Source organism: Meleagris gallopavo, chromosome 4, assembly GCF_000146605.3.
Source record: "Meleagris gallopavo isolate NT-WF06-2002-E0010 breed Aviagen turkey brand Nicholas breeding stock chromosome 4, Turkey_5.1, whole genome shotgun sequence".
Classification (NCBI taxonomy): domain Eukaryota; kingdom Metazoa; phylum Chordata; class Aves; order Galliformes; family Phasianidae; genus Meleagris; species Meleagris gallopavo.
In genome coordinates this window covers 39,089,841-39,110,390 of record NC_015014.2, presented here as the reverse complement: position 1 = coordinate 39,110,390, position 20,550 = coordinate 39,089,841, and the positions used below count along the sequence as shown (strand labels likewise).

General features: G+C 37.8%; 1 protein-coding gene and 2 long non-coding RNA genes across 4 annotated transcripts in view; 2 read left to right on the top strand and 1 right to left on the bottom strand.

The window, feature by feature from the left end:
- The window catches only part of LOC104910727, a 7,625-nt gene extending 6,641 nt beyond the window's left edge, over window positions 1-984 (top strand). Inside the window, exon 3 of one of the 2 annotated variants that reach the window (XR_004159628.1) lies at window positions 889-984. This is a non-coding gene — a long non-coding RNA (uncharacterized LOC104910727). The remainder of the gene's footprint in view (window positions 1-888) is intronic. The other variant, XR_004159629.1, reaches the window with a different exon arrangement.
- RAP1GDS1 (Rap1 GTPase-GDP dissociation stimulator 1) overlaps window positions 1-2,188 on the bottom strand; it is a 57,792-nt gene extending 55,604 nt beyond the window's left edge. Inside the window, exon 1 of the mRNA XM_019614798.2 lies at window positions 2,061-2,188. The gene's annotated coding sequence lies outside the window, so the exon portion shown is untranslated. The remainder of the gene's footprint in view (window positions 1-2,060) is intronic.
- Window positions 2,189-8,267: 6,079 nt separating this feature from the next.
- Window positions 8,268-19,968, top strand: LOC116216570. Its single transcript, XR_004159627.1, has 9 exons — window positions 8,268-8,354; window positions 9,066-9,204; window positions 10,491-10,609; window positions 11,689-11,782; window positions 13,027-13,170; window positions 17,682-18,002; window positions 18,418-18,458; window positions 18,604-18,662; window positions 19,545-19,968. It is a non-coding gene; the product is annotated as an uncharacterized LOC116216570 (long non-coding RNA).
- The last annotated feature ends 582 nt before the right edge of the window (window positions 19,969-20,550 follow it).

The following is a 20,550-nucleotide window of genomic DNA, read 5'->3' as shown; positions in this document are numbered from 1 at the left end:
ATATATCTATATAAAGGCTTGTATGTGTATGTATATACACACACACATATGCAAATATATAGATATGTGTATATACAGTCAGGAAAGGTCAGAGAATCTGACTTATTAGTCCTCTAAATTCTGTCTCAATAGCTTATTCTGAAGGTATCCGAATGTGACATGTCTGGAAGTAACTTAATAATGGTACATTTTTGCTGTGTAGATCACTCATTCTTCTGTTCTAGCTCATTTCAGGTAAATCAAGTTATTTAAAAAATAAAATTGATTTAAAGCATCAAAAACTTTGCTTCAAGAAAAAAAACAACCTCATTTTAAAATGACAAGATGGTTATTTGACTTCAGTCTGTTTAAACTATGCTCACTGAAAGGGATGGAAGTCATCTCTTAAACCATTCTGTCATGTTGGCTTGCTTTGTCTTAGCTTTATGTGTTACTCTTAATATCTACGTTAGTAAACTTTGTCAATGGTAAAACATTTGTGATTGTTTAGCCCGAAATCTTCTTTGTGTGAGAAATATAGATACATAGAGATGTACTGATATGCAGACACAGAGGTACAGCTTCTGTTATATCTTCATGATATTACCATATATGCCATCTATATATCTCTGATATATAGTGTGCCAAATAAATGAATCTATGTTAGGAAGTTAACTGAATGGATGAGAACTATTAGAAAGAACATTCATTGGCTGCTTGGTCAAAGAAGATGGATTTTCACAATATACTGTTGGCCTGATAATAACTACAATGTTTAGAAGAACAATTACATAAGTACTCCTTGAACCCATTGATTGGATTGGTTTAAACTCCAGAGGGATTACAGCTGTATATGTAAAACTACCCAAAAGAAATGGGTCAAAATCTTAATCTGTTTATCTGATTTAGCAGCCACAAGACCAGAAGAGAAAAGATTCTCGAAGGAAGAGCAAAGCCTTAGACCGTGACAGAAGAGTCATCTGGCTGCAAGGAAGCGCTGGTATGTTTGCTGTACATTAGAGAAAATTATTTTGCATCTGCTAACCTTGTGCTGTTACAAAACTATGCAACTTTCATCGGCAAAATGATAATCTGTGTTAATTATGCTAAATACATCATCACTTTTTCATACAATTTCCTTTTAATTAAGCTTCAGATTAAGTATTAGATTTAGAAGTATTGGAAATACCAAAACCAACAGAAAATTGGATTGAAGTATTGGATGTGCCTAATAAATAAGCCCACAACAAAAGTGATTCATCATTTTCAAAAAAGTGGGTTGATCTCTGGCTGACATCTCCCTGCAAAATAATTAAAATGAAAAAAGCACCACTATTAAATGCAAAGACTGTTATTATCCACATGACATCTTTGATGTGATACGAATGGGACTTATGTTCTACTGTGAAAAACCTCATGAAGTATTTTACTCCAAGAAAGCCAAAAGACTGTGATTTGTAGAATAACATGGAAAAGAAACAAGGCTTATCAGTAGTACCTGGAATAAGGACACACATTTCACAGCTTTTAGGGGATAACAACTACCAAACTAAAAAAAAACAACCAAGCCATGCAACAAAAAAAACATTTTGTTTCATTCTTAATTTATCATTTATCTATCATTTAAATACCCAGCCCATTTCTGCTAACTGAAACAACTGGCAATAAGAAATGTTGATCACAGGTATGAGGAGAAGTAGCCAACTACCAAGAGGAAACAACACTCTCTTCACCAGAATTAGCAAGCAGCTCCTATATCCCCTCTCCTGGTCCTGTTAGGCCCATTTGTCCAATCCTTGTCCTATCCTCAGTTGGGAAATTTCTTGTGCTACTTCAAAATACTGGAAAAATGATGAACTACAACTGTTTCAAATAGCAGGTATTTACTTATCACTGCCTTCATTGCCACCCAAATGTCACAGATAGGTGTTTAAAAAGAAACAAACAGCAACAACAAAAACCCTGAGCAACCAATCTAGCAGCCCATTGCTTGCACGAGGTTTTAGCCACAATTTATTACCTCTCTTTTTATTCACTGATACCATGGTATGATTAAAAATTGAAAGGTCCATAGAACTTACTGTTTTGTGCCAGAGCTTGAAGCAGACAGTCCAAGCATCCCTCCAAGCTATCTGCTGTGCTGTCAGTGGCTGTTATCTTCAGCTTTTTCAGGGCATCACTTAGATTATCTGCTTGGTAAACACAAAGAAAAGAGAAATCAGTGTCCTTAGCCGTTTGGTAACAGCACTGAATGTAAACAGTAACTGTAAAGTAAACAAAATTCTCTATCAGTGAAGAAGGAATTAATGTTCTGTATTCTGAGGATATAAAAAGCTGGGAGTCAAAGGGTAAGCATGAAATTAAACTTTTCAAATTTACGCATGCATTTATCCTCCTGCATCTGAGAACAGGACGCCAGCAGGCACTTTATGAAATGCTGCTGAGCAGCAATTTAGCCATCAATATTCTCTCAGCTGAGTTGGTTCAAAGAACCAGCAGCAGTATCTCTGCTTGTATACTTCTGCATAGAAAAAAATATGATGGAAATAAGTACAGTTTGAATTTTTGCCATCAACAATGGGAAAATACTTGCCAGTGCCATTTCCTGTGTGCTGTGTATGTTTCCATCTTGGCTACACATTCACAAAGCCTCAGTGCTGAGCTTACAGCCTTTTAAGGATTATGCCATTTTCCACCACATTGTTCTAAGTGCTGTTTATATGAACTGTGCTAACTCTTTAAATTTAATCCACCATAAAAATATAAGGCATCTTCTAGAAATAAGAAACTTCTTTTGTAAATTTCACATAATTAAATAGCCCTTCCTTCTTGCTTAAAAAAGAATCACCACAAATCATCTCAAACCATGTAATGTAACTCTCAACAGCCATCCATTTATTCTCGTAAAAGTTAGGGCAGTAGCGCTGCTGCCATTTTGAGTATTCTCTGTATTTGGGAGTGAGGCAGCAGTGTTGGCAGCTGTCAGCCAAGTCTCCTCGCTTTGCACACCGATGACTACCCCTGTGCTGAATGGGCTACCCTTTAAAACACAAGTGCTGAAGCAGTTTCCATGCCAACTCTCTCCGTAGGCAGGAATTGTTACTCCAAACAAATAATGTTAAATAGTGTCTAGCCGCCTACCATTCCTGAGTGACTAATCAGAAAGCCTTCACTCCAGCCCTACAGAACCACAGGGAAAGTCGCACTTTCCCTGCTCCTCACTTGCCCACATACAGGATGGTGCCAAGGAAAGGAGGCACAGCTGGAGCTTCCCTGTTGCTGCTGTTATTTGCCCGTGAGGCACTGGCAGCCCACTGCAGAATCAGGAGGTGTAGCATGGAGGGAGAGAAATTGCGCTTCTCCTCCTAGAGCCGCTCTGCTTCTCAGACTGAGCTGGGGCTTTCATCCCACTTCCATTTGGCAGCCCAATATCCCATAGAGATAAAAGTATGACGCTTCGTTTTTAAAGTTCCCAGTGTTTAGGTATGAAATTGTTTATCAGGCAGTTCGTTTGTTCACTACTGTGCGCTTTCTTAGCTACTCTACAGACAGGAACTCTATTCCCCTTCCAACCCCTACAATTCTGTGATTCCTCCTAAATTCAACTCTGTAAAGCCTCTGGGGAAGCTGCACATGATTCTGCTCCCTACCACCTGTCCTCACTGTCCTTGAACAAGCCAGCAAGAAAGAAAAAATTCTCCAGTATTGACTTATGTCCACTATTTTAATATTCTACCCTTACATGTGGTATGCAGCATGATGTAATTTTCAAATGTAATCAACTAAATATTTCAATCTCTGGATAAATGACTCAATTTGTCATGATACTGAGCACATGTATATCTCACTGACATACGTGCACACCTAACTTTTAAAAATCAGTCAGTGCTTGTGGCAACAGTACGCCATATTACTTCTAAAATGTTGCGGTATAAACCAAATTGCCATTCGCTAGATGAGATTAGATTTTCTAAGTACTTTTAAAATACGACACGGGAAATTAAATTAGAAACCATAGGCATAAACTGTGTTTTTAAAATAAATAATGATACTACTTGAACTTCTAACAAGCCTACAATTCTAAACCTATTGCAGCCTTAGACATCTCTTATTCTGCGCAAAAAAAGAAAACACAAGTAGGAACACTGCAGGAACACCAGACCTCTGGCCACAACATCAGAAAGCCACAAGGACAGGGAGAAGAAGTGCCCTTCAGGAAACATTATTGCTCACTTTGTCTCTTCTTGCCAAAGCCAGGGCTTTCTCTCTCCTAAGCAAGGTTAACGCCTTGAAATGCATTTTTCTTTGATGTCGTGGAATACTGGACGTATGCAAATATAACATAAACAGATTCAGAGGTTTTGTTCCTTCTACTCCCTCCTCCTTTTATTGTTCTGAAAGAACAAACCTTACAGTTGAAATGACGCTGTCAGGGATATTCAGTGAAAAGGCAGCAGTGCTCCAGTAGGTTCCTATCATATAATTACACAAGGCTTCCTGATTTCTGCAGTTTCACAGTTGCACTGAACCTGTCATTTAGGGAGGAAGCTGCAGATGCTTTTCTTTCACGTACAAATACCCTCTTGTTTCCTTGTGATCATCTCTTGCTTACTTTTCCATCTCTTTCTCTCTCTCTGTAGAAGCTGTTTTCCAGCAGGCTTGTTACTGCAGAGACTGATCAGATTCTCGGAGATAAAAAATCCACAGGACAAAACCAATATAAGGCATTTTTTTCAGCTGAGCGTCAGAGAAATGTGAATAAGTAGATTCTGTCAACATGTAGAGTCACGTAAAGCTCATTAGGTTGGGAAGATTTAAGGGGACAAGATCAAGACAGTAAAGGTAAAAATAAGGCTAGCTGTGATTCGTATGGTATAGTTGCTCAGCAATCTGTTATCACGTGAATTTGTGAAGAATCAAGTCAGAGGTTTAACAGCAGTATCAACTGTTTTGTTGATGATCCCAAGCACAGGGAGTCACTTGTACTTAAACCTGGCTTACAAGATTGCTGTCAGAATCATTAGTTCTCTTACATGGAAAGCCCTGAACCCCACAGAATTTAATACCATATATCCTAAAGGTACTAATTGTTAAGTTGGGAAGGGGAGTCTGGCAAGCTGTCAAACCCAACTGGCCATTCCACTTCCTACTGTATTTTGATTTTCCTTGATGATTACACAAACACTCAGTAAAACAAAATGGACTCAATCCTTTAGTAACTCTTGTTGTTTTGGGGTGCATGGTGTTATTACTACAATCTCTTACACAGGCATTTTTACAGAATAGAAATAGAACCTGATTCACGTAAATGAATACTTTAATATTCTGTTTCATTTCACTGTACCCTTATTTAGGAGAGCTTTATTACGTCTCTTATTTTCAACTACTAATTTATTTCATACAGAAGTATTGTTCCTTTATCTCATTTAAAAATTGGTAGTTCATCATCCTTGTTTTGGGTCAGGGCCTCAGGAATGTTGGATAAGCTACAGATAGTTTTACAAGGTGGCCAGTAGTTGTGCCTGGCAACACAGCTTCTGTGTCCAAGAACCAACTTGCTAATTTTGCTTTGAGTCCAAAGTACCTTCATCCAAACCACAGAGAAAGTCAAAGTACACCAAAGAAATACATTTTCAGATGAACACTAAAAACAAACAAACAAATAAATAAATAAATGCTGCAGAAGAGTATGTAGACGGATAAATGGTCTGAACAGTTCATTTTTCTCTATTTTGTGACCTTTTTCCAGTATAGTGATTTAAAAAAACAAACAAACAAATGTATCATTAACATTTCCTGTATCTTTTGACTGATATTCAGTATACTGTTGTGATTTCAGGTACTAACACATTATAGTTGCAAGTTATCCTATTCACTCTGAATTCCTGTTGTACTGCACTAGGATGATCAAGAACTGCAGGCTGTTCTGCAGATGTTGTTCAGTCCACAATGTCAGAGAAGGTGCTCAAGTCACAGAGATGCACGTTTCAGAGAGTAGACAAATAGACATAGGTGCTGTAGCAGGTGTGCTAGATACATCTGCAGGTCTCCAGTCACCCAGGGTCAGTAATAACCTGTGGTAGTAGAAAAGGCACAGGAATGGCTGAGCAAAGGTAAGGAGTGCCTCAAGAGGTTAAGTTGGCCAGAGCTCTTCCATGTTGTAAAGGAGATGAGTGAGTAAAAATGATTGAGATATATGGAATCATAAACAGTACTAACTTGATAAAAGGAAAGCTGCTATTTACTATTACTCCTAACACAACTACTAGAATACCAAAATGAAATCATTAAGCAATAAGCTTGAAGGAGAATGTATATTTTCACACTACATGTAATTAAACTGTGGAACTGTTATGAGGCTGGAACTGTAAACAGGTTCATTTAATTTATTCAATGAGAATTTTTTTCATGAAGAAACTAAAATCCATGCATGACTATTAATACTAAAATATGCATAGAAATTCTGGATTAGGAAGTTCCCAGTCCACAGATTACTAGAAACTGGGAGCATGCCACTTGTGCCATCCCATCCCTGCCCTGTCTATTGTTTTTCCTGACATACACTACTGTGCACTGTCAAAAATAGCTGCCTCAACTCATGGTATCATGCACCAGGCTACAGAGAGGCTATATGGCAGTGTCACATCGTGCCTCAGTGCTCCAGTTCACCAGGAAAAGATCTCCCCAGCTGTGCTTGGATTTTGCTGGCCATCTGTTTCCACCTAACAATCTGGGAATGACTTTTACCACAGTGAGAAAGGTAATTCCTGTGTTATCAGCTGCATTTTTGATGCTGAACAGATCCTGAGGCTGACCCTGGCCCTAAGCCAAGATTAGTACCTAAATCCATGAATCTGGACTTCCTAATCCAGGAGTAGTTTGTTGTTGTTAAATTTAAAACAGAAATCCTGCTTGCTTTTCTCTGTTCTACCATGTGCACAGATGGGTTAAAGTTTTTTTTTCCCAACCAATTCTACTAGTACTAAGGAAATACTGATAGATCATTACTTTCAGGGCTTGTGCTGTAACCTGCTTTTAACTTAAGTACGTTTGCTCTACTTTTCTAGCATAGTGGCTAATTTTAATAAGATTGCCTATTTTTGACAACAGTTCAGCTGCTTCATTCTTAAACACTTTCTGAATCTTGGATATATACCATCTGGTCTTAAAGACTTGTTACTCTTTCACTTATCCGTTTCCTTCAGCGTCTGTTCTTCTGACACCTCAATCTCTCATAGAGCTTCATTTTTATTACCTGACAGTACTGATACAGTATGGCTCATTGCCACCTGTGCAGCAAGCTACCTAATGATTTTTGATAATTATCAGGTCAGCCTATATAAGCTAGCAACTACTTAGTTTGTATTCAAAACCAGGATAGAAACCTAAACAAAACAGCTCCAGCCAGTACTTGTTCACTTGCAATCTCTTGCCAATTCAGAATTTTGCAGCAATTCTACATGAAAAAGGCTGCTTTTTTTTTTTTAACCTCTGAATTCCTTCAATAACATGCCCCAAAAGATGTAAGAAACATACACCTTTGCATGTAAGTAGAACTAAAAGGGTCAAACCTTTTAATTAATGCAATATTATTACAAACATATTTACATTGACCAGTAGCTGCTGTAATTTGATTTCTGTATGCCAATGATCTTTTCCTTCTTACGCAAGTCCTGACTTGCAAAAGGCAAGATAACACAACAGACTCTTCAGAAGACTTGAAAGGATGCTGGAAGATTTTTGTTCCTTCCCAAAGATAATGTGATGCAGATTTAGGTATCTTTATACTTCATAATGAAACACTGAAGACCTAGAGGAACTGTATTACAACTTTATTGAAGTGTATGGTGTTTGAAAACACAAAAGCCCTTAAAAGTTGTGATTAAAACATTTCCAATAAGAAAATGAAATAGATCTTTTCACAAATAAAACAGAAATATATTGTTCAATACAGAGAATTGGTAATAAAATTTCATTTGAGTATCAGCTAATGTTAGAAAAAATACTTATTTCAATTAATGAAGACATACAGTTGTAAGTTTATGAAAAGATATTTTCTGGTACTCTACTAGTAGGAACAGAATAAAAAAAATGATATACAAGATGGCTACCAATTTCTTAAAAAAACCATTTATTTGACCAATAACTGCACATTTTCTTTTCATATCATTTATTATTCCGGGTGCCTGATCTTCCACACAACCAAAACACAGGAGATGTGAAGGGCATGAACATAAAATACTAACTAGGACCTTTGTTAAACAAAGGCTTTTTAATTTTTCACCGGACAGAAATGCACATCATCATCTACAAGCAAACCTGAATCCCTTCAGTGGATTTATTAACTGTTGTGTTCTAAATTGGAAATAAAGCAGGTAAGATGCCTCTTTTATCCTAAGTGATGTGCTGTGTCAAGATTAGCCAAAATTATAGAAAAAAATATGCAGTTTTCCTCTGTGTACGCCAGCTTAATTCCCACATGTTCACATGAATTTTTATAAATATATTCACTTCATAAATTCATGCGTACCACAGTTCATTTCTTCAGAGTCACCATACTGGATAGAGGATCTTACCCTTCTCCATTTTTAAAAACTTTCATAAAGACAATATTTAAGTGGTTTATCTCCACAGATTACGGTATGACTATAACCTTCTCTGCTTGCACCTACTCTAAAAGCTTTGATCCTAATGTTGACTCAAGTTAACTGAGTATAAATGGCAAATGTTAAGCAAGAGGAAAACACTTCCTGGAAAATGTTTTTCAATTTTCCTTCAAATTATTTCCCTGATGCATTAAAACAAACACTGATTTTTTTATTTGTATAATTTAATGGGGCTCCCAATTTTCCACACTTTTCCAATTTCTGTACACACTAGGGATTGTTAAACAGCAAAATAACACAGATAACACTGAAGTTAGGTGAATAGATATTCACATGAGTTAATGCAGGATTTAGATTGTAAGTATTCATCTCTCATCTATACAGCGAAGTTAATCTACTGTTAGTTTTTTAATAAATTATTTGTTCTCCTTTTAAAAATACTTGGCCTATCATCTTCTCCTCCATTTATTTTATAAACAGAACCTGAGCATTAAATAAATAAATGAAAATTGGACAGTGCAAGCCTGAGGATACAATGTTCCAGTATTTGAAGAAGCCAAGAAAAACTCTTATTAACTTCAACAAGCTCCAGATCTGACCTTTGGCCTACGCTATGCAAGTAAGTACATATAAATTATACAATCAGTACAGTGTCTGTCATAGTTACATTTATGGCATTAGTTTGAGTTATTGAACAAATATAGGAACAGATTTTATGCAAAGGCCCCAGGCTCATCTTATTCTATCCACAGTGAAAATTTTGCCTGAATATGATACCTGGGCTCAAAACTAATATTGCTAACTCTGATTCGATGCTGCATTATCTTCTTTTTGAAGCCTCAGCTACTCTAAGAAGTCGGTTATGAAATACTAATCTGTAAAACAACATGCTTCTCCCTTTCGTGGGCTCCCTGAAAGCCTTCAATATGGAAATGAGGGACTTAAAAGGCAAACAGTGCATCCACGGTGTGCCAGAGATTTTGTTTCTTCCTTTGTTGTTGTTGTTGTTGTTGTCTAGTTTAAAAGCCATCCTGAGAGCTTTCCTAGAAACAATGCCAATTTTCAGTTTTCAGATATTCCTTATGACAGTAAAGCCATGATGATACCAGAAGAAGGGACTCACAGAAATCATGCGATTTTATATCTTCACCAGTGTCTTTCAATGAAAATAACACCACTACTGCTAGTGATAACTGATAACAGAAACCAAGCTTTTTGTTATCTCTTACAAAAATACAGGCTTTGCCTGTTTATTACAAAGTCTGTTTCTAAATTGTTTCTAACAAAATCACTAACAGTGTAAATAAAAACAACTCTTAAAATTGACTAATCTTAACAGGAATATGTATTCATTTTCTTTCTTTTAATTGCCATCAGTTTCAAAAATAACAAATGCCTCTCACATCTCTATTCTTACCCACCTTACAGAAGTGACAACCTCTGAAACTGCCAATGTACTTGTATTATGGGAAGGTATATGTGTAATTTTGCATAGTAGCAAAAAATATTAAGCTCCCCGACACATTTTGTGTAAGCTTTTCAAATATAGTAAGCTGAAAACAAAATCTCAGCCCTTGACCTGTTGAGTGTTAACAAAATTCCATCTGGTCACTTTGGAGCTGTGCCAACATTACCACACAAAGAGCCTTTGAGCCATTTGAATGTTCAAGAGTCATTTGACAGCTTTTTTATTTATCCGCTCCTTTTTTTTTCTTTTTTTGTCAGATACACACCTAATAACATATTACAGATGGCTAGGTTCTAACAAGTTTACTTGCATGTAAGCTTGAAACTACCCTTGAAAGTAAACTGCTGAGTTTTTGCTTTGGGTTGTTGGTTGGGTTTATGTATTTTTTCTAACATTTAGGATTGTTCAGTCTACTGCTGCTCTGATTTCCTTTTTAGGCAAAACAAAAGTGAAAGTGAAGACCTGGTTCATGGCTGTTCTAAAAATGTGAACATAATAAGACTGCTCAGCCTGCTCGAGGCCAACGGAATGGGAGTATGGTAGTAAAAATGTCACAGTAGGCAGCAGGTTAAACAAATGTCTGTCCTGTGACAGATATCTTCATGGGGGAAACAAATCTCACTCTGAAGCAAGAGAGATTTCAGCAACAGATGAGTACTGCACTCAGTATGCATTAAGTGCAGATCTTTTAGTGCAGAAATTGGTTATTGATTTATTCCTTCATCACTGTGCTAAAATATGTGCATTTAATAGTGAAAAATAAATTATGCATTGAAATCTATATTCAAATCTATGTTGGAAAAACAAAATTGGCTTGAGAGAAAAAAAAAGTAAATAGAAATTTTGAGCCACCTGATCTAGCTTCAGAGTTAGCACTGCTTGACCTCTCTTATTCCTAGTGACCTGCTTTTTCATGTGATGTTCTGAGTACAACCGATAAGGTTGTATGCACCATCCATACACAAAACTGAGCTGCCTGGCCTGATATACAGACTTCAACACGAAAGAACTAGTAAAATAATCATAGCAATAGCTGAATCATAGAATCATAGAATGGCCGGCGTTGAAAAGAACCTCAAAGATCATCTACATTCAACCCCCTTACCGTGGGCAGTTGCCAACCACTACAGCAGGCTGCCCAGAGCCACATCCAGCCTGGCCTTGAATACAGCCAGGGATGGGGCATTCACAACCTCCTGGGGCAACCTGTTCCAGTGGATGGTTGAGGAGGACTCAAAACATTGCAAGACTGGCAGATGTAATCTTGGCCATCCACTTGAGCGCAACATCCAGTCAAGAGACAAGTAAAGCAATACTCACTGCTCCACTAGACTCTGGTCTGGGATTTGAGAAATACAGAGTGAGAAAATAAAACAGCCAAAGAGGTGGTAGAACAGTGACTCATCTAGGAAATGCTCTGAGGCTTTAAGGAAAGGCTATCAGAGACTGAATGGCAGGGCATAATGATCTTTCTACATGTTCTGTAATTACTCAGCGCTACATTTTTAGAGATGTCTTCACATCTTAAACTGAGGTTGTTGTTGAAAATTAACAATCAACGTGATCTGCTTTGGTACTCATAGTCAGAGATCTTAAATTTTAACCTATTAATATATTTTCTTTGTTTTGCTATAGTACTTTTGCATGTGATTACTGATACAGAGGGTATTAGCCTACAAATGCTCACCATCCTAGAAGAAAGTTTGGATCCTGAGCATTTTTCTAAACCGTAAGTCCTTTAAAAACTTTAAAATACATAGATTTGTATTTCCCAGTCATTTTCCGAGCTAAAAAGTTGTATTGTATGCTGGATTTTCAAGCTGCAGGTGTTAAATTCAAGATTGATCAGAGTATTCCAGCAAAGCATTTTCCCTTCCTTCAGCTATTGATCTGAGCTTCTCCTTGGCACTTGCTATCATGACGTCTGTGCTGTTCTCTTTGCATGTTAGCTCCATGAAAAACCTCTGATGCCTGACACAGAACCAGGAAATGGAAACTGAAAGACTGAGGGTTCACACAGAGTGCTTTAGCCAAACCTCAACAAGGAGAGTAAATATTTAGCCTGGTGAAGTTATAAAGGCCACTTTGTATCCTGTTTTTTTACACTTTCTGTAGATCTGTAATACATATATTTCACCGGTAAAATAAAACATAAGCAAATAGAAATAAGATTAAACTGCTTCTAAAATAAAAGATAATGAAGCATTGCACTGTGCAGCTACGCTCCTGTAAGCTCCTGTAAGTTTTCTACAAACTGATCTACTTGTGCGATTGTTCTTTGACAGTTTGTTAGGAAGATGTAGGTTGCAAATTTAATAGGTGACTTTAAAGACCTCTATTTACAAATGTCTTACAGTTCAAAAGTGCTTGTCTGTATTTTCCTATTAAGTTGCTCTTGGTAAAACATTTTTATCACAAGAAAAGAATGAACATAAGAATAGCCTTTCCTCTTAAAAACCCAATTGTTAAAACTTATAATTCAAAAATTTCTTTCAACCACAGAAGGGGCTGATAAAATGCGATAGGTTCCTCATGCTTCAGAGAAAAAGGACCTTAATATTTTCTAAAGTTAATGAAGAATACAAAGGAAAACAAGTCAGTCCTGGAAAGTGCTGGTAATTGGCTGATGAAATGGTGTGATGCCATTAGTGGTGTGATGCAATTTAGTGGTTTAGCACAAATTACTGGCTATGGTGGCCCCAAATAAACAATATGTACTTGCAGGCAGACTGTGGTGCCCACATATTGTAAATCAAAGACTGGAGCCCTGAGTCATTTATAACTGGCTTTTGAATGTTTAGAATTCGATCACTCATCGAGAAGCTTTTAGGGCCAAAATGTACTCCAAAGTTTGTTTTTAAAGGTATCACATATCACCTTAAATCTGGTGTGACCAAGATTAATAGGCATCTGTGGTTAATCCCACTAGCTATAAATATGTATCTATTAATGCAGTCATTTGTTCTCACTCAGGAATGCAGAGGATATACAGCATCAATAAAGCACTGCACTGATACTCTGATAGCTCAGATACTCTCTAGAGGAAAAGGATTCAACCAAGTTTTCACGTAAGGCTGACACAAACCTGGAGATGAATCAGATGGCAAAATTAAATCGGTGAGCAAAATGCTTAATATAGCAGATTTAAAAGAAATATTTCCACAAAACCCACAAGTATTCTGCATGATTACTGCAGTTATAAGTGATCGTTAACCTTTGCACAGCATTTAAGAGCTTTATGTAGTAAAAATTATACAACAGTGACAGAGCAGTAAACATGATACTGATGTTCTGAGGCTGCACATTAAGGCACGTATGCACAGCTGGGTAAATCATCATCCAAATTTTATAAGCCTCAAGGATTATTTCAAAACATTTCAATGAACATCTGAATGAATGAGAAGATGCAATATGTATCCACTGAAAATATGGTTTTGGAGCAAGACAGTATGACAGGGCTAATCAGGAAAAATAAATCTCTGAAAGAAAAGGTACTTCATATGTCTTAAATCTCATGTCTCTTAATTAAGTTATTAACTGTCCATTCTGCAACCTGTATTCAGCTGTATACAGCCAATATCCCAAAAGGAAGTGAAATGTCTTATAAGACACATCTGTAAGAAGCTCAATTAAAAAAAAAAAAAAAGCAACCAAGATTTCTTCTTTTCTCCAAAGAAATATATTTTTAGAAGACAAAAGATTTCTGCAAAATGCCTCTTCTTATCTTAAATTGAAAGTAGTTTGTTGCCTCTGCAAGCAGGATCTGAGTGTATTGCAGAGAAGTGGAGTAGTGCTGTGTTTCACTGCATAATAACCATCCCTTAACCTAAGTAAAGAGCCACTGACAGCAGCTGGAAGGAAGCAGGCTCTCTGTGCAATCTGCAGGCCTCAGGAAGGAAGGGCAGAGCTTAGAGAGATAAAAACCACAAACAGGTCCTTGGTATATGTTTCACAAGGGATGCAAAGTTCTTTGGCAACTAGATATATAAAATTATAGAATGGCTTGGGTTGTAAGGGACCTCAAAGATCACCTAGTTCCAATCTCCCTGCTGCAGGCAGGGTTGCCAGCCACTAGATCAAACTGCCGAGGATCCCATCCAACCTGGCCTTGAATGCCTCCAGAGATGGGGCATCCACAACTTTTCTGGGCAGCCTGTGCCAGTGCTGCACAGCTGCAAATACCATGCCCCCCAAATGAAGAACATTCGGTATTGCTCCAAAGATATCTATTCCTCTGATGACCAAGCAGATCTTGACCAGCCCTTAAATCACAGAGGGGAAAGAATAACATTACATGTATAGACAGAAAAGACTCTAGGAAGCCTACTTCCAATGGTCCCATTCACCTGTCACCAAATTCTGGAGAAATTTAACCTTCAGCCCAAATCCACAATTCTTCTCACCCTCTCAGGCAGCTCCATAGCCAAATCCATGCACTAGCCTGATAGAGATCTCTAAGAAGTAAGTCCTCTTGGCCCCATGCCACAATGTGCCCCATACTCACAGACCACAAAGGAAATTCTAGCGAAAATACTAGCATCCAACAGAAAGTAAATGACAATAAAGTGAAAGTGCATTTTACACGTTAACGTAAACACTAAAATAAACCAAATTCAGTCTTGTCCCCTGCATACAATTTCACAGAAGCATACCAAGGATCTTGTTGTTTCATGGCAGAGCTCTGGGTTCAGGCAGAGAAAAGAACTGGACTACTCTCCTTTTTTTCTTCTTTTCTTTCATATATGTGTGAATCAAAAGACTACTGAGGTTTGCAGCCCATCTCAAGGAAGGTGAAGGAAGTAATGCCTCTTCCTTCATTCACATTTGAAAAGGAGGAGTAACAAAGGCTCAGACTTTCATTGAAAAGATGCAGGTACCCATCTCTCAAATAACTCCATGCCCTTGGCCTGAGGTGGAAATTATGCTGAATAGAATAGAGGTATGCATGTTAGTTATGAGTGTCTTCCTGCTGAGCGGTAGTTGATCCTACTCTGAACTCTGCAGGCACTGTTTAGAGAGCCAAAACAGCTGCCTCTGATTTCTGAATGCCATACTGGGAACTAGCACCTAAAATCCAGAGCATATGCGTAATGCAGTCCATTCCTAACCACGAGTCTACAAAAAATGTCCATTGCCATATTTCCCAATATCCATGTTATTTTATGCCACTTTCAAAGAACACTTCAGAGCATTGCATCCCTGTTAAATGCAGCTGTACTGTTAGACTGCTCTACAGAGTCAGTAAACTACTCAAAACAGACACTTAAAGGACTGAGCTACTGATGGACTGCCAATCTTTTTACTGTTATGGCTGAGATACAGTGCTAGTTCAGAAGGCAAAGAAGCAGAGAACAGAAGCCAAAACCCAGCAAGACTGAGAGGCAGAGGTGATTTCCTGACCAGTTCCTGCATGTCACAGGGATTTCTGCATAACTCAGTGTAGTGGGGAGTTACTTACACACTGCCTGGCAGTCAAGAGACACATAGGAAGCTTTGCAACAGTAAGGCAGTTGTCTGAACAACTCTAACAATGTGCCTTAGCCCCTTCTCCTGGAAGCATCTTGCAGCAACATCAAGGACCTTCACAATCTTCTCTATAGCATATGTATACAGTTTTTGTGTGGAGGGAATTCTAATTGGTCAGCATATAGAACTCCCACAGATGCCAGCCACTGCTGCAACAGTGCAAAGAGATGACAGCTGAGGAAACAATCTCTCCTATTACATTCTCCAATTATGGGTTTTTGTTTTTTGTTTTGTTTTGGTTTGCTTTGTTTTGTTTTGGCTTTTTTGTCAATTACAATTGGTCCCTTGAAAGTAGAAGAAAGAAAAAGTGGAGAAAATATTTCAGAAGTGGTCATATTATATGGGAAAGCTTACAGACACAGCTCATGGAGTAAATGTGCAGATTTGTGCATGTGCCAAAAGCTACTGTCATTTTTAACCACCACTGACATGCTGAGGTTTTAATGAAATGAGAGGAAAAGACCAGGATGCTTCTGTATCAGCAGGCATAAATCAGTGATACTTTGTTGGTAGCCATACTTCATTTACTTCCAGAAGCTGCTTATAATAAAAAAAACATATACATTATCAGTTTTAATATTCTTCCTCTCCATTTTACTAATACCCAAAAGCCTCATATAGAAAGTTACTGTGGTAATATTAATTAATACAGCCAGCAATTGATCATTAAAGCAATACTTATCAGGAAAATTGCTAATGTTTCAGCTACAGGATAAAGAGGTTTTTTTTTTCTCCTTTCTCCATTCCCACTTGAATAGGCAGGCACAAAGAGTAGTAGTTTGATGGCTGCTGGTAATTTTAAATCTCCTGTATATACAGCAGATAGCATGGCACGCATAGCTCCTTCTGTGTCTCATCTATGTGGCTGGCATTCTCAGACTGAGCACTCCCCTATTCTTTGTCAGCACTTCCCATCTGTAATCTTAGTTTGAATGCTGCAAGGAAAAGCTTACATGAAGACCCAGAAAGAGAGAATTAATAAGCTCCACCAGCACTGAAGAATCTACACTATCCCAGGAAAAGCATGCCCTGTGCACTGCCACCCTTTTACAGTGAAGCATGTCTTCCCTGTGTGTAGAATGCACTGTGATAATACCTTAAAATAGTGCAGTCTATGCCCCACTAGAGAAGTATTAAATGCCACTGTCAAAATGGATTATTCCCTCATTTAGTTGAGCAAAAGCTGTGATCATCCTATTCAGGTGTACACTGTGCTGTAGAGGAATAGAAATAGTGGTAGATGCTAACAGGTAACACTGCTAGTGTAGTCTCATCTATCTTGAAAAAGCCTTCTTTTGTTCTAGCTTGATTAAAAAAATTATCTAAGCTTAACACAAAAAACTACAGGTAAAAAGGCAAAACGTGTTGGGTAAATTAACCTAAATTAGATAGGGGCTTAACTGTAGCAGACTCTACAGTTAAGTCAAGTATGGGCCAGGATTTGTGTTATGACTAACCTGGAAAGAGAGCTTCAAAGTGCATGTTCTGACTTATCATATTCCATGTGAAAGAAACTCAAGTTATGTGTTCTGCCCTGATTAGCTGGAAAGAAAAGTGGGCATGTAGGCAAGATGGGAGCTGTGGCAAGCTCAGTAAGGCTCTCAGCAGGATGACTGGAAATCTGGACCAATGGTTTCCCATGAATTGCTACTGCAAGTCATTCTCTCTGCACTTCTCACCAGTTAAGTAAGTAAAGTAGAAAAGAAAAAGCTGACATCCCATTTAGGCTACACTGAGAACCCATATTTCATCATTAGTGTTATTCTGCAGACTTCAGTCAGTTGGGTGTCTACAAATCAAGGTTTGTCATCCTCTACTCACTTGCATTAAGTGATTACCAATAATTCATGTTCACTTGCAACTGCAGATGCTAGTCTAACAAATATTCCCATTTTTTCAAGTATGTAATCATTTTTCTGCTATTCTAGAGTCACAAATAAGAAGTGTTTATCATTGCCTTATTTTATAGTATAAAAAAATTGAATGTGAGCCTACACTGCTCTATTTGGGCTGGACAAATTGCAGATTTTAAGTGTGGGGTTTTTTTGTTTGAAAACAGTATAGCAGTAGACATGCATTTGAACAGTGCTAATCTTTTGCAGACAGTGCTAAACTGGGGGATCAGCTGACACAACAAATAGCAATCCAGAGGCACCTTCAGAAACTTGGGGATTGGATGGCCAGAAGTCTCCTTCAGCAAGTTTAAGGACCAAGATCTGCACTTAAGACAGAACAATCCCACACACTGGGAAAGGCTGAGAGCTGACTGGCTGAGGACCAGCCCTGCTGAAAACACCCAGGGGATTACAGTGGAGGCCAATTAAAACATGAGCCAGCAGCGTGTTCTCAATGCAAATAAATCAAACAGCATTATGGCTATATTAGGAACGTGGCCAGCAGATCAAGTCTCTGCTTGATGCCTGGTAAGAACTTGCACATCCCAAAATTCTTCACCTGGCTCTGGATGTCCCAGGTTGAGAATGATGCTGAGAAACTGGAGAAAGTGTAGGACAGGGCTCCAAAGATGAATCTGTTCCCAGAGCATGTGATGTGCAAAAGTGAGGCTAGGGGAGGAGGTCTTCCTCACTCTGCCAAAGAGAAGGATGAAAGTGATTGAGTAGTGGCCCTGCAGCTACCTAAAGTGAAGACACAAAGACTATGGAGACTTCAAGATGTAACTACATAAAATCATAGTTGACCCGGTTATAGCACTGGCCTTCTCCAAAATCCTTACAGCCTTTACTCAAAATCCTTCCAAATGACAGTTTTGTTTTCCTTCTACAAGTCTGTGAATCTGTTCAAATTTCAGCTCAAACATCTTCACTGTTTCTACTACAGGCTTCCTAACAGAGCATCCAAGTAGGACATCCTTATTATAGGTAAGTCTGTTTTGCTGTGTGACAGAACCGTTGACTGCTTCATCTTGCTATAAATTAGCAGAGTGCAGACTGGAAAAATCTTGATCTGACTATTCCTGCTGTCTAACTCTTAGGTAACAGATCTTTTCCCCTTCTTTTTAAACAGACAAGCATCTTTTTGTTCTACAGTGTTGGGCTCAGTCATGGATAAGAGAGGATTCATATGTATGTATAAAATTATTTCCTTTCTCTTAACAACATATTGTTATATATTATTATGAGATTCTTGTCTTGCATTTACTCAGGAGTATATGTATTTTTTGTGATGCCTGAGTTCCTACATATGAGGAGACTGACAGTACAACTATAAAATATCATGGAGGGTAGGTCCTTCCATTGGAAAAAATACAGTGTAGAGTATGAGTGTACAATAAATGACCTTGATTAAGTTCTTCATATTATTCCAGAAGGATCTGAGCACAACATTGATGAATGGGCCAGGTGGACTTCTTTTCATTGTCCTCTTCGGTTGTAAATACAGAAAAAAATAGCCAGAATGAGTCTTATTTATTTTAGCAAGATTTGAATTCTTGGAAAAAGAAATATATTTTTTTTCTATAACTTAAAATGTGAAAAACAATTTAGAATGTGACTGTTTAAAAAAAAATAGCAGAATTTGTGAGGAGTTATACATAAGTATACATGACACAAATACACAAAGGGAGCTTGCCTATTACAGAGGCAATTCTGTGAATTGTTTACTAGTAGAACTACAAAAATGTATTAATGCTATTGAAATTTTGCAACATGTTAATTGTTAGGAGTTGATGTGAATATAATGACATAATTATGACAATACCCATAAGCCTTAAGTCTTGAGGTAACTAAAGAGTTGTGGACTGCACGCAGGCCTTCAGACCTGACAATTCTGCTATTAATTCTAACAGTCATTATGACATTTGCACATTGATACCTCTCTTAATGGCCACACTGCCACACTGAAAAACACATTTTGGGAGCAAACTTTGTCATAAGTATTGAACCAATATCTCTTTTGAACACTACATGTTTTGTTTCTTAGGCTATTTGTTTTCCTTCATATTTCAGAGTTCATGATAGAAATCAACTAAGCAGTTGTCATTTATTTCCTGTGTCCCTATCTGGGTCAAAAGCAGCCTTCTACAATCCGTTCACTTGTAAGTCTTGCATGAGAATCTATTTTAATGAATTAGTGTTTATAAATCCCTCTGAAGAGGAATCTTTTAATGCTAGAGCCCAGGACTGTTAATTTCACCCATGGCCAGCGCGTCTACCTTTTCCCTCTAATGCATGGAAGGTCAGATTTCTTCAGACCTGTGTCTGATCCCATGATGCACTGAAGTGACTACAGCCTTTTGAGAATGCAACTCCTAATTCTCTGGTGCCACAAATTCTTCAGCACACTGAATATCTGCAGCTTTTTTTTGGCTTCCACAGTTGTGAGTCACCGCAGCCCCCAAAACTCTATGCAGACCTTTAACCATTAATTCTACTAAAGCAGGACAAGAATCTAAAAACAAGACTTCCTCAAGGCATCTCAGATATGAAGGCACTATGGGCATCATTTTATTACCCATCACTTTATTGCCCATTATCCTATGGTCGTTTATGCTCAGGCAGGATATAAAAGCTACAATTTAGGCCCAGTAACCATTTAAATCAAATTTGCAGTCACTTTATGCATAATACAGGGCAATAGGAACTGAGGCCATAATCTGACTACACGGAGGCTTTAGTGGCAAAGCTTGTTTCAATGGATTACCTTTTCTAAATGCTCTGCAACCAGGTCAGTTAAAGCACTGCAATGCAATACCATTTAAACCTACAATACGCACTTAAAAACGTTATTTGGTAGTTTGCTGTATTACATTTAAAGATGTCATGTCTCAGCACAGGAAAAAAAAAGCTTTATTTTCATTAAATTAATGCAATTTTAGAAGTTCTGCATTGAGCATGCAGACCTTTCACGTCAGAGCAACCAGACTTCTTTGCCTGATGGATTTACATTACCCTCAGGTTGTATTAGATGAAGCAGCAGAAACATCTCTAATGAAAAGATTCAAATGATATGCTG